At 40.2% G+C, this 11,402-nt stretch overlaps 1 protein-coding gene across 3 annotated transcripts in view; it reads left to right on the forward strand.

The window, feature by feature from the left end:
- LRIF1 (ligand dependent nuclear receptor interacting factor 1) overlaps nt 1–11,402 on the forward strand; it is a 118,859-nt gene that overhangs the window by 52,009 nt on the left and 55,448 nt on the right. The gene's annotated exons all lie outside the window — the stretch shown is intronic.

The raw sequence follows: 11,402 nt of genomic DNA on the forward strand, positions 1-11,402 counted from the left end.
ATTTTTGAGTAATTTTAGTAGAATTGGTACCACCTCTTCTTTATATATCTGGAAGAATTCAGCTGTGAATCTTTCTGGTCCAGGGCTTTTTCTGGTTGATAGGGATTTTAAAAAAAATAACTCATTAAATTTTGAAACTCATTAATTGATCTGTTCAGGATTTCAGTTTCTTCCTACTTCAGTCTTGGGAGGTTGTATGCTTCTAAGAATTCATCCATTTCTTCTAGGTTTTCCAGTTTGTGTGCATAGAAGTGTTCATAATAGTCTCCAGGTTTTTTTTTTCCCTGGGGGGTTGAGGGTAGCGTAAACTTTGTCATTTCTTATTGTGTTTATTTGTATTTTCTTATTCTCATTTGTTAATCTATAGTGAGCTATTGTTCTTGTTTATTCTTTTGATGGACCAACTCTTGCCTTCATTGATATTTTGTGTGAATTTTCACATCTCAATTTCATTTACCTCAGCTCTGATTTTGGTTATTGCTTTCCTTTTGCTAGTTTTGGAGTTGGTTTGTTCTTATTTTTCAGTTTCTCTAGGTGTGATCTTAGGCTGTTAATTTGAGACTTTTCTAACATCTTGATGTAGATATTTAACACTATAAAATTTCCCCTTAACACTGCTTTAGCTGTGTCCCAGAGATTCTGGTATGTTGTATTTTTGTTTTCATTCATTTCAAAGAACTTTTTCAATTTTTGCCTTAATTTGATTCTTTACCCCAAAAGTCGTCAGGAGCAGGTTGTTTAATTTTCATGTAATTATGTGGTTTTGAGAAATCGTGTTGGTATTTATTTCTATTTTTATTGCACTGTGGTCTTAGAGAGCGTGGTTGGTATGATTTTCAGGTTTGTTTGTTTTGTTTTGCTTTTTTTTGAGACAGAGTCTCACTCTGTTGCCCAGGCTGGAGTGCAATGGCACGATCTCAGCTCACTCCAACCTCTGCCACCTGGGTTCAAGCGATTCTCCTGCCTCAGCCTCCCAAGTAGCTGGGATTACAAGCCTGTGCTGCCATGCCCAGCTAATTGTTTTGTATTTTTAGTAGAGATGGGGTTTCACATGTTGGCCAGCCTTGAACTCCTGACTTCAGGTGATCCACCCACCTCAGCCTCCCAAAGTGCTGGGATTACAGGCGTGAGCCACTGTGTCCGCCCCAGGGATTTTTTTTTTTTTTTTTTTTTGAGAATTGCTTTAAGGCCGAATGTGTGGTTGATCTCAGAATATGTGCCATGTGTAGATGAGAAGAATGAATACTCTGTTTTCAGGTGGAGCATTCTGTCGATGTCTGTTAGGTCTGTTTTTTTCAAGTGTCAAGCTTAGATTCTAGATATCTGTCTTAGTTTTCTGCGTTGATGATCTGTGAAACTGTCAGTGGAGTGCTGAAGTCTCCCATTAATATTGTGTGGTTATCTAAGTCTCTTGGTAGGTCTCTAAGAACGTGCTTAATGAATCTAGATGCTCCAATGTTGGGTGCATGTATATTTAGGATAGTTAAGTCTTCTTGTTGAACTGAACCCTTTATCATTATATAATGTCCTTTTTGATTGTTGTTAGTTTAAAGTCTGTTTTGTCTGATATAAGAATAGCTACCCCAGCTGGGCGCAGTGGCTTACCCCTGTAATCCCAGCACTTTGGGAGGCAGAGGTGGGTGGATCACCTGAGGTCAGGAGTTCGAGACCAGCCTGACCAACATGGAGAAACCCCGTCACTATTAAAAATACAAAAATTAGCCAGGCGTGGTGATGCATACCTGTAATCCCAGCTACTCGGGAGACTGAGGCAGAAGAATCGCTTGAACTCGGGAGGCAGATGTTGTGGTAAGCCGAGATCGCGCCACAGCACTCCAGCCTGGGCAATGAGTGAAACTCTGTCTCAAAAAAAAAGCTACCCCTGCCCTTTTTTGTTTTCTGTTTGCTTGATAGATCTTTCTCCATCCCTTTACTTTGAGCCTATATGTGTCATTGCATGTGAGATGAATCTCTAGAGGACAGTATAGAGTTGGGTCTTGCTTCTTTATTCAGCTTGCCACTCTGTGTCTTTTAAGTGGAGTGTTTAGCCCATTTACATTCAAAGTTAATATTAATATGTGAGAATTTTATTCTGCCATTATGTTGTTGGCTGGTTGTTATGTAGACTTGATTGTATAGTTCCTTTATAATGGCAGTAAGCTCTATGTATTTAAGTGTGTTTTTGTGGTGACAGGTATTAGGGTTTCATTTCCATGTTTAGCCCTCCCTTAAGGACCTCTTGTAAGGCAGGTCTGGTGGTAACAAATTTTCTTAGCATTTGCTTGCCTGAAATGGATTTTATTTCTCATTTGCTTATGAAGCTTAGTTTGGCTAGATGTGAAGTTCTTGATTGGATTTTTTTTTTTTCTTTAATGATGCTGAATATAGGCCCCCAACCTTTTCTGGCCTGTAAGGTTTCTGCTAAGAGGTCCACTGTTAGCCCTTGTACATGACCTGCCCCTTCTCTCTAGCTGCCTTTAAGATTTTTTCTTTCACATTGACTTTGGAGAATCTGATGACAATGTGACTTGGGGATGGTCATCTTGCATAATATCTTACAGGGGTTCTCTGAATTTCCTGAACTTGTGCGATGACGTCTATAGAGATGTTGGGAAAATTTTCGTGGACAATATCCTTAAATATGTTTCCAAAGTTACTTGCTCTCTCTCAATCTCTTTCAAGAATCCAATGAGTTTGGTCTCTTTTACATAATTCCATATTTCTTAGAGGTTTTGTTCATTTTCTTAAAATTATTTTTCTGTATTTTTATCTGCCTGTATTGATTCAAAAGAATGGTCTTTGAGTTCTGAGATTCTTTGAGTTCTGAGATTCTTTCCTTAGCTTGGTCTACTCTGATATTAATGCTTCCAATTACATTATGAAGTTCCTGTGCTAATTTTTCATTTCAGAAGTTCAGTTTGGTTCTCTCTTAAAATGAATATGTCATCTCTCAACTCTTGAACCATTTTACTGTTTTCTATGGATTGAGTTTCAACCTTCTGTATCTCAATGAGCTTCCTTGACATCGAGATTCTGAATTCTGTGTTATTTCAGTCATTTCAGTCTGGTTGCGAACCATGGCTGGGGAGCTAGTGTGATCACTTGGAGGTATGAAGACACTCTTGCTTTTAGAGTTGCTGGAGTTATTGCACTTGCACTTTCTCACCTGTGTAGGCTGATGTTCCTTTAATCTTTAAAGTTATTGTCTTTTGAATGGGGCTGTTTGCTTTTATATTCTTCACCATCATGCCCAGACTCCCCAAAGCTTTCTATATTTGTCTTTTACATCTAAATATTTAATTCACTTGAAATTGATTTATGAGTTGTTGTGATGTGAGATAGGAATCAAAACTTGTTCTTTTTATATAGAATTTCTGTTTTCCCAGGAACATTTGTTGAAAAGACCCTTCTTTTATCATCTCTCTGAAAGGTTACCGTGATATAAATCAAACATCATATTAGCATTTTGAAATATAAACAAGTTGGTCACTAGTTAAAGCAGTAAAGGCAGATTGTATTCAGTAATAACTATTGCAGTAGGGGAGAGCACCACATGTCATCTGAGTTCAACTCTGTTGAAACAAAAGGCAAGAGATTTTTTAACATCTAGAGTATGCTAATGGTAAGGTGCTGAAGGATGTTAAAGTGGGTTGGTGTGTATGAGTAGGCCATCTGGGTTTACTAATTGGCACTTAACTGGAGAAGAAACAAACTTCTCAAAACCCTTTTTTTTTTTTTTTTTTTTTGAGATGGAGTTTCACTCTGTCACCCAGGCTGGAGTGCAGTGGTGCAATCTCGGCTCATTGCAGCCTCTGCATCCCGGATTCAGGCAATTCTCTGCTTCAGCCTTCTGAGTAGCTGGGATTACCGGTGTGTACCACCAAGCCCAGCTAATTTTTTTTGTATTTTTAGTAGAGAGGGGGTTTCACCATCTTGGCCAGGCTGGTCTTGAACTCCTGACCTCGGCCTCCCAAAGTGCTGGGATTACAGGCGTGAGCCACCGTGCCTGGCTCAAATCTTAATCCCAGGAGGCAATGGTGGAAGTTGGAGCATGATGCCCACCAAAATTAAGTCCTTATCCTCCCACAGAGACTGACAGTAAGTTATCTCCCTTAATGTTTGCATTTCTAAAATCTCTGAGAAGAAAATTCTGGTAGAACATTTACATCTCAAAGGGTAGCAAAAAATATATAATTGCAAGCCTTCTAAAGTCAATGTTTTAAGAGGAGGTTCAGGGATCTACTTACCTATCACTAGGTTTTGGCTGGAACAAACAGGAAATTATCCCATCATTTTTGAGCTTTCTTAAAGCTCAAAAGGGGGATTTGGCTATTTTTCAAGACACGACCTTAGGCTGCTAGAAGCCATGCTAGAGTATGGTCAGGTCTCTTAGTGCAGGGGTTTGGACTGAGTTGTTATATGCTGAGAGTTCTTTTGTACTTCTCAGCATGGGGCCTCTTTAAGAACTCTAATATATTCTACTGGTTTGTTTAACCTGTCCCTGAAACAACATAAACTATTATAATTTCCATACTATTGTAATAACTTTAAAATATGTATCAATATTTTTAAAGTAAGTTCTCCAACTTGGTGTTTTTTCTTCAAGAGCATCTCAGTTGTTTTGACCTTTTGTATTTACATGTAAATTTTAGAATCAGCTTGTTCAAGTTCCATTAAAAAAAATTTGTTGGGAGTTTTTTTTGAGACTGCATTGAATCTACAACCCAATTTGGAAAGAATGGACATATATAAAATATTGAGTCTTCCTATTAGTGAGTATGATAGCTTCCTGTGGGTATACATCTTCAGGATATAGCTCTCTTCTTTAGAATTCCAATCAAATTAGAATATTTTCTGTGTAAAGGTCTTGTACATCTTTTTCAGGTTTTTTTTTTTTTTTTTGATGCGATCGTAAATGTTCTCTCTCTCTCTTTTGAGACAAGATCTCACCCTGTCACCCAGGCTGGAGTGCAGTGGTATAATCATGGCTCACTGCAGCCTTGAACTTCTGGGCTCAAGTGATCCTTCTGCCTCACCTTCCTGAATAGCTGGGACTACAGGCATGAGCCACCACGTTTGGCTTTTAATTTTTCTTTGGTAGATATGGGGTCTTACTATGTTGACTAGGCTGGTTTCAAATGCCTGGCTTCAAGCAATCCTCTGCTTCAACCTCTCAAAGTGCTGGCATTATAGGCATGAGCCACCATGTCTGTTGTCTCTTTTTTATGTTTCTGGTAAGTAGAAATACAGTTGGCTTTAGTATATTGATTTTATACTCAATAACATTGCCAAAATCTCTTATTAATTTTTACAGTTTATCTGTAAATGTGTACATTTTATCTAGTTGTTTTGTGGTCTTCTCTTCCTTCTTTCTTTCCTTCTTGTCTTCCTTTAGTGAAGATTTTTCTCTGATGATATGATTTAGTTTCTTGCTTTTTATTCCTTGTGTATCCATCATATGTTTTTGCATGAGACTTGCAAATGCTATCTTATATCCCATTATTTTGACCTGATAACAACACTGTCTGCATTTAAAAAAAGCAAAAAGAAAACTAATGAAACCTCTGTGCCTTAACTTCATCCTTCTGCTCTTTAACTTTTTGTTGTTTTTATTTATATCTTATTGTACTGTCTATGTCTTAAAAGTTATTGTAGTTATTATTTTTGATTGGCTTCATTGTTTTGTCTTCCTACTTAGGATAAGAGTAGTTTATACACCACAGTTACAGTGTTATAATATTCTTTGTCTTTTTGTGTACTTACTATTACCAGTGAGCTTTGTATCTTCATATGATTACTTATTGCTCATTAACATCCCTTTCTTTCTGATTGAAGTACTCCCTTTAGCATTTCTTGTAGGACAAATCTGGTGTTGATGAAATCCCTCAGCTTTTGTTTGTCTAGGAAAGTCTTTATTTCGCCTTCATTTTTGAAGGATATTTTTGCTGGTTATAATATTCGAGGGTAGGTTTTTCTCCTTCAGCACTTTAAATATGTCACGCCACTCTCTCTTGGCTTGTAAGATTTCCACTGAAAAGTCTGCTACCAGATGTATTGGAGCTCCATTGTATGTTATTTGTTTCTTTTCTCTTGCTGCTTTTAGAATCCTTTCTTTGTGCTTGATCTTTGGGAGTTTGATTATTAAATGCTTTGAGGTAGTCTTCTTTGGATTAAGTCAGCTTGGTGCTCTATAACCTTCTTATACTTGGATATTGATATCTTTCTCTAGGTTTGGGGAATTCTTTGATATTATCCCCTTGAATAAACTTTCTACTCCTATCTCTTTCTGTACCTTCTCTTTAAGGCCAATAACTCTTAAATTTGCCCTTCCGAGGTTATTTTCTAGATCCTGCAGACATGATTCATTGTTTTTTATTCTTTTTTAAAATCTTCTCTGACTGTATTTTCAAATAGCCTGTCTTCAAGCTCACTAATTCTTTCTTCTTCCTGATCAATTCTGCTACTAAGAGATTCTGATGCATTCTTTAATATGGCAATTGCATTTTTCAGCTCCAGAATTTGTTTGATTCTTTTTAATTATTTTAATCTCTTCATTAAATTTATCTGATAGAATTCCTAATTCCTTCTTTGTGTTACCCTGAATTTGTGTTTCCCAAAAACAGCTATTTTGAATTCTGTCTGAAAGCTTGCATATCTCTGTTTCCCCAGGATTGGCGCCTGGTGCCTTCTTTAGTTTTTTTGGTGAGGTCATGTTTTCCTGGATGGTATTGCTTCTAACAGATGTCCTTTAGTGTCTGAGCATAGAAGAGTTAGGTATTTATTGTTGTCTTTACTGTCTGGGCTTGTTTGTACTTGTACTTTTTGGGAAGGCTTTTCAGATATTCAAAAGGACTTGAGTGTTGTAATCTAAGCTGTATCTGCTTTAGGGGCACCCCAAGCTCAGTAATACTGTGATTCTTATGGACTCATAGAAGTACTACTTTGATGGTCTTGGATAAAATCTTGGAGAATTCCCTGGATTACCAGGCAGAGAATCTTGTTCTCTTCCCTCACTTTCTCCAAAACTAAGGGATTCTCTCTCTCTTTCTGTTCTGAGCCATCTAAACCTGGGGATGGAGTGACACAAGCACGCCTGTGGCCACCACCACTATGACTGTGCTGGGTCTTACCTCAAGCCAGCACAGCACTGAGTCTCACCCAAGGCCTGCTGTAACCACTCTCTGACTACTGCATATGTTCACTTAATGCCCTGGGGCTCTACAATCAGCAGATGGCAAAACCAACCAGGCCCGCGTCCTTCTCTTCAGAGTGCCAAGTCCCTCTAGACCCTGGGTGGTTCCAGAGGTGCTGTCTGGGAGTCAGGGACTAGGGTGGAAAACCTTAGAACTCTAGCTGATATTCTATTGTACTGTGGCTGAGCTGGCATTCAAACCATAAGACTCAGTCTTCCCCACTCTTCTCTCCCCTTTCCAAAGGCAGAGGAGCCTCACCCTGTAGCCACTACCACCACAAGCCATAGGGAGTACTGCCAGACTACTGCTGATGTTCCTTTAAGGTCCAAGTACTCATAAGTCAGCTTGTGGTGAATGCTGCCTGTCTTGGGACTCACCCTTCAGGACAGTGGGCTCCCTTCTGGCCCAGGACAGGTCCAGAGATGCTGTTCAAGAGTCGAGTCCTGAAATCAGGGACCTCAGGAGCCTACTTGGTGCTCTATTCCCCTGTGCCCATGCTGGTACTTAAGGTGCAAGACAAAGTTTCCTTTACTTTTCCCTCCGCTTTTCTCAAGTAGAAGGAGTTTCAGCCAATAGCCACCACAGCTAGCAATGTGCTGAATCTCACCTGAAGCAAGCAAGTCTCAGAGGGTCACCCAAAGCCCTGGACATAGTAACTTGGTTTCACTGCTGGTTATTCAGAGCCTGGGGGCTTTTCACTTAGCAGGTGATGAATGTTGCCAGGACTGGGTTCTTCCCTTCAAGGCAATGGATTCCCTTCTGGCCCAGAGGTTGTCCAGAAATGCTATCCAAGAGCTAGGGCCTGAAACAGGGACCTTACAACTCTGACTGGTGTTCTATCTACTGTGGCTGACCTGGTATCCAAGATGCAAAACAAGTCCTCCTCTCTCTTCCCTCCCCTCTCCTTAAGCAGAAGGAAGGTGTCTCTTTTGAAGCTGTGAGCTGTGCAGCCTGGGGTTAGGGGAAGGGTGATGCCAGCACTCTCTTAGCCACCCCAGCTGGTGTCTTAGTAGGTCACATGCCCCTTCCAATCCACTGTCTCTGGGCCTGGTTCAACCCTAGGACCTAAGATTTGCAATCCTTATGGCCTAGACTGCCTTCCAAATTTACTTAGAAACACATAGCACTGTAGCTGTTGGTGATGAGGTTTGCAGGAATTCAAGTTTTGACCATTGGGATTGGCGATTTCCCTCTGGTTAGGGCTGATTTAAATGCTCCCTCCATGGGCAGGCACCAGCAGAGTTTGGTCCAGTTTCCTTTCTGCTCTAACGGGATGGCACTGAGTTCAGTGCCACACAATTGCTGTGTTCTCCCTCCCCCGGCACCCAGAGACACTCTCCGCATCATGCTGCTGCTGCCAGGGGTGGCATTAGAGATTCAAAACTGTTTTACTCACCTCTCCAGCATGACTTTCAGTGATACAAACTTAACAGCAGGTCCTATGAGGACTCACCTAATTTTTGGTTCTTACGAAGGTGTTTTTTTGTGTTAGATAGTTGTTAAATTGGTGTCCTTGGGTGGGGAGGGGAAACTGGTATTCTATTCCACCATCTCGCTATACCTTCTATCTTTTGTTTATAATTCAAGGAACATATTGTTATAACTTTTATAAAATCAGTGGTCATTTATATTTTCCACATATTTACCTCTTCTCTTTGATCCTTCTTGTATTTCAGACGTTCCGAGATCACTGTTTTTAATGCCTGAAATTTATTCTTTAGAATTCTTTCTTCTTTCTTCCTTTCTGTCTGTATTTCTGTCTTTTTTTTTAGTGATTGATTTAGTTTGATTTGATCACTGTAAGCAAGTGGGAGCATGCTATTAAGGGATGTCTCTTGCCTTTGTTCCACAAAGCCTTATTATGAAAGGTTTACATATACCCATTTAAAAGGTAAATCTAAGCATGCTTCTTTTAAGATGCACTATGTGCTGTATTCTTTTGGTGAGTAAAACAAAATGAGAATGGCAAGAGGAAGGCTGGAGAGTTAAGAGTGGGCCATCTCATGTAGGGCTTCACAGCTATAATAAATAAAAAATCTAGACTTTATCCTAATAACAACAGAGTCATTGAAGAGTTTCAAGCATAAAAGTGTCATTATTACATTTATGTTTTAGAAATATTACTTTGGCTGCTATATGCAAAATAGTGTAGATAAGGGCCAATGGTGAATACTAGAAGAGCAGATAGTAGATTATTGAAGGAATACAGGCAGGCAAGTTAATGAAATAGGGAGAATTAATGAATTTGGTGATACTTGGTGGGTGAATCCTCAGAGCTTCATGACTGACTCTGACTTGTTTTTGGGAGTAAAGGACAGGCTAGAGTTAAAGACAAAGCCTAGGCTTCTGGCTAGGAAAACTAGGTGGGTGATGTTATCACTCACTAATATGGGGAACAAAGAAGAGAAGCAGATTTGGAAGATAGAATGATAAGTTTCATTTTGTGCATGTTTAATGTGAGATACTTTTGAAACTTGTGATACTGAAGAGAATGTCTCACCGGGGATGGTGCCTCACGCCTATAATCCCAGCACTTTGGGAGGCCAAGGCAGGTGGATCATCTGAGGTCAGGAGCTTGAGACCAGCCTGGCCAACATGGTGAAACCCTGTCTCTAGTAAAAATACAAAGATTAGCCAGGCGTGGTGGTGTGCACCTGTAATCCCAGCTACTCCGGAGGCTGAGGCAGGAGAATTGCTTGAACTAGAGAGGCAGAGGTTACAATGAGCCAAGATCAGGCCTCTGCACTCCAGCCTGGCCAGAGTGAGACTCCATCTAAAAAAAAAAGAAAAAAAACAAAAAGGCTGGGTGCGAGGTGGCTCACACCTGTAATCCCAGCACTTTGGGAAGCCAAGGTGGGCAGATCACAAGGTCAGAAGTTCGGGACCAGCCTGACCAACATGCTGAAACCCCATCTCTACTAAAAATACAAAAATTAGCTGGGTGTGGTGGCGTGTGCTTGTAATCTCAGCTACTTAGGAGGCTGAGGCAAGAGAATCACTTGAACCCAGGAGGTGGAGGTTGCAGTGAGCAAAGACTGCACCACTGTACTCCAGCCTGGGCAACAAGAGCAAAAAACTGTGTCTCAGAAAAAAACAAACAAACAACCAAAAACAAAAAACAAACAACAACAACAAAAAAAAACAGAGAGAGAGAGAGAATGTCTCCTCTGCTATTTCTTTGTCTCAGGAAAATGCAAAAGTTGTAGGTTTTTCTACAGACTACCACTGAAATACTAATTTTTTTAAAGGGAGAGGGGAGATGACACATAAAACTTCAAGAACAGCAACCAGTTTTTCTCTATTCCTTTCTCTGACTTCTCTACATTTGGCTCCCTATTAGATATGGTCTTATTTTCTGCCTTACAAAGTGTGGTTATATGTAGATAATTAAATTTAGCTTATAGACAATTCAATTTAGCTTCTTTTTTTGACCAAACAAATATGGTGGGGTTGGCAACCTCTTAGATGACCTCCAGTGATCTCTATCTGCTACAGATTTATATCCTTGTCTATAATCTCCTTTTTTTTTTTTTTTTTTTTTTTTTTTTGAGTGTGAGCTGAACAATTCAACTCACTTTTTAAAAACAGTATATGGCAGAACTGATGTGGTGGCACATCTGAGGTTATAAAAAAAACTGTGGTGTGGCTCACGCCTGTAATCCCAGCACTTTGGGAGGCTGAAGCGGGTGGATCATCAGAGGTCAGGAGTCCAAGACCAGCCTAGCCAACATGGTGAAACCCCATCTCTACTAAAAACACACAAAAAATCAGTCAGGCATGGTGGCACACACCTGTGGTCCCAGTCAGGAGGCTGAAGCAGGAGAATCGCTTGAACTTGGGAGGCGGAGGGTGCAGTGAGCTGAGATTGTGCCACTGCACTCCAGCCTATGGGACAAAGCGAGTCTCCATCTCAAAACAACAACAACGAAAACAACAAACTGTGGCTTCTGTTTTGGGTGCCGAATCTCATGCCCTTTCTTGGATGTCCTTAAATGGGGGGAAGCCAGCTTCCATGTCATAAGGAAGTCCTGTGGAAAGGCACAAGTGGCAAAGATCTGAGGCTTGCCAACAGCGAGGTGAGAGAGCTTGAAAGTAGATCCTCTTTCAGTTGAGCCTTAAGGTTACTGCAGCCCAGGCTGACATGTTGATTGCAGTTACCTGAGAGACTGTGAACCAGAATCACCCAGCTAAGCTACTCCTAGATTCCTG

This window comes from Pongo pygmaeus, chromosome 1, assembly GCF_028885625.2.
Source record: "Pongo pygmaeus isolate AG05252 chromosome 1, NHGRI_mPonPyg2-v2.0_pri, whole genome shotgun sequence".
Classification (NCBI taxonomy): Eukaryota; Metazoa; Chordata; class Mammalia; order Primates; family Hominidae; genus Pongo; species Pongo pygmaeus.